The sequence below is a fragment of the Suricata suricatta genome, chromosome 15 (assembly GCF_006229205.1).
Source record: "Suricata suricatta isolate VVHF042 chromosome 15, meerkat_22Aug2017_6uvM2_HiC, whole genome shotgun sequence".
NCBI classification, from domain to species: Eukaryota; Metazoa; Chordata; class Mammalia; order Carnivora; family Herpestidae; genus Suricata; species Suricata suricatta.
The window spans coordinates 14,611,835-14,615,092 of NC_043714.1; the positions used below are offsets into that span (position 1 = coordinate 14,611,835).

Sequence of the window (3,258 nt, forward strand, 5' to 3'; positions counted from 1 at the left end):
ACTTACAGTTGAAGTTGGGTTTATTGCTGTTTCAAAGAGGAAGAATATTATCCACAGGGCATGTTAAAATGTTAGAAAATTCTAATTATACATAGTATTTGGGTTCATATTAGGTGCTTTTGGCAGTATTTAGAGAAGCAAAGGTTTGTTTTTGGATTTTATGCTGACTTGAAGTGGAAGTAATTTTGATTGGCAATCTCAAAAAGTCTGAACTAGAAATAAGAAAATATAGAAGTTAAAGCTATAATTGCCAAAGAGTAGTAGTCACATATATAAACCATGATAAGGGGATGCTTGATAATTGTTGTGGCTTACTAATGTTCATGTTTTGTTTGTGTTTGGAAGGAAAAGCTCTTGCTTTTGTCTCCATCTTGGTCATGGTTAGATAAGGTACCTAATCTGATATTGGTGTTCTTTGAATTTTTTTATGTTTAACTGGAGAACACCAACAGCTGGCTGTGAGCACTAGGACATCTCCTAGCAACACCAGAGCCTGATGGTGGCAAGATGGTTTTAGCCGGCAGGTCCTGCTTTTCTTCTCCAGTCCTCCTATCTGACCAAGGGAAGACAAAGCCTCACTACGGGATACTGATCCATGATATTCACACTTTCTTCATTGCCAGGATTCTGCTGATCAAGATCAGAAAGGTATTCAGAGAACATAGTTGATTGTTGTACAAGGGTTAATCCATCCTTTTCCTTTTATTGAAGGATGAGTTATTAAACTGATAAGAACAGATACTACACCTGATCTTAGCCAAAAGGCCGAGAAGCGATGAAGGAGGATGAGTTATTGAACCAATCTATTTTAAAAAGCTATACTATAGCACTTAAGATTCTGAATAAGATATATCAGCTAACTATAACACAGTAACCACAGGAACATGATTACAAGTCCTTCTAGCAAGTCTTGAGGCCAGGAGTACAAAAGTTGTAAAACCTAAGAAAACACGTACCAGAATCCATCTGTGTGTGTTGGTTTTTCTTAGTCCTAGGTTGTTTTACTTGCCTTATAACATAAAGTTCAACAAAGAAGTATGTATTTACATTAGGATTACTCTTCCTTAGCTAGCTAAATAAAACCAATAGCTACTGAGTTGTCCGTGACAATGCTTTGTAATAAATTTAAAACTGTTGAGTTTCCAGGGTGGATTAATGTCATTTAACATGTTTGCCAAAATAAGAAACAAGGTTTAGATTATGTATCACAATCATATTATTTCTTTCTGTGGGATAATTATAATTCACAAAGTAGCTAAAAATTAGAACGAACACATAGAATAAGTCAGTGTATACAATGCATAAGTTTGATATTCATATCAGAAGTAATGTCCTACTGGGACATGGACTATACTGAAACTAAGGATAATGTTTAAGACAACAGCAATGAGCCATTTGCTGTTCTCAAGCATGTAAGATTTCTTGAGCGGAATTAAATAGTTCCTTCAAAGCAGGCTGGAGTGTCTCTGAAGAGAACAAGCAAACTGTTATACTAAGGATATCCCCAATATTAATCTTCTTTTCTAATGGTCTAGATTTTGCATATAGGGTTATAATAACTTCAGGGCACCTGAGTGACTCAGCCTGTTAAGCGGTGAACTCTTGACTTTGGCTTAAGTCATAATCTCACCGTTTGTGAGTCTGAGTTCCACGTCTGCTCTGTCAGCACAGAGCATGCTTGGGATTCTCTGTCTCCCTGGCTCTCTGCCTTTCCCCTGCTCACATTCTATCTCCCTCAAAATAAATAAATAAACATTTAAAAAAATAACTTCAATATAAGCCTTTAGTTGACATGAGGTCAAGGTTCAATATTTATAACACTGAAACATTAGAATTAAATGATGTGAGATATACTTAAGTATTATTTGTTTTTTGGGTGTTGAGTTTGACAAGGTCTTTATAGATTTTGAATACTAACCATTTATCTGATATGTCATTTGCAAATATCTTCACCCATTTTATAGGTTGCCTTTTAGTTTTGCTAATTGTTTTCTTCGCTGTGCAGAAGCTTTTATTTCAATTAGGTCCCAATAGTTCATTTTTGCTTTTGTTTCCCTTGCCTCTTGAGACATTTTGAGTAAGAAATTACTGAGGCCAAGGTTAAAGAGATTTTTTGCCTGCTTTCTTCCTGTCTTATGTTTAGGTCTTTTATCCATTTTGAGTTTATTTTTGGGAAATGTGTAAGAAAGTGGTCCAGTTCATTCTTTTGCATGTTGCTGTCCTGGTTCCTCAACACCATTTGCTGAAAAGACTGTCTTTTTCCACTGGCTGTTCTTTCCTGCTTTATCAAAGATTAGTTGCCATATGTTTGTGAGTCCACTTCTGGGTTCTCTATTCTGTTCCACTGATCCATGTGTCTGCTCTTGTGTCAGTACCATACTGTATTGATGATTACAGCTTTGTAGACAGCTTGAAGTCCAGAATTGTGATGTCTTCAGCTTTGGTGTACTTTTTCAGGATTGCTTTGGCTATTTGGGATATTTTCTTGTTCCATACAAATTTTAGGGTTGTTTGTTCTAGCTCTGTGAAGAATGCTAGAACAAACATTTTGATATCCTATTTTGATAGGGATTGCATTGAATGTGTAGATTGCTTTGGGTTGTATCAACATTTTAACAATATTTCTTTGTGCCTTCTTCAATTTCTTTCATAAGCTTTCTAAAGTTTTTAGTGTATAGATTTTTCACCTCTTTGGTTAAGTTTATTCCTAGGGATTTTATGGATTTTGGTGCAATTGTAAACGGAATAGATTCCTTGATTTCTCTCCCTGCTGTTTCATTATTGGTGTATAGAAATGCAACTGATTTCTGTACACTAATTTTATATCCTGCAATATTTCTGAATTCATGTACCAGTTCTAGCAGTTTCTTGGTGAGGTCTCTTGGGTTTTCCACCTTGAGTATCATGTTGTCTGTGAAGAGTGAAAATTTGACTTCCTCCTTGCTGCTTTGGATGACTTTTATTTCTTTGTGTTGTCTGATTGCTGACACTAGGACTTCCCAACATTATGTTGAATAACAGTAGCGAGAGTGCACATCCTTGTCATATTCCTGACCTTAGGAGGAAAACTCTCATTTTTTAACCCACTGAGGATGATATTAGCAGTGGGTCTTTCATATACAGTCTTTATGATCTTGAGGTATGATCCTTCTATCTCTAGTCTCTCAAGGGTTTTTATCAAGGAAGAATGCTGTATTTTGTCAAATGAACAGTAGTTACTAATTTAGAAAGCATGCCAGAAAGTTTGGTTCTGATTTA

General features: G+C 35.7%; 1 pseudogene; it reads right to left on the minus strand.

The window, feature by feature from the left end:
* Positions 1-678: 678 nt before the first annotated feature.
* LOC115279573 lies at positions 679-777 on the minus strand (annotated as a pseudogene).
* Positions 778-3,258: the final 2,481 nt, after the last annotated feature.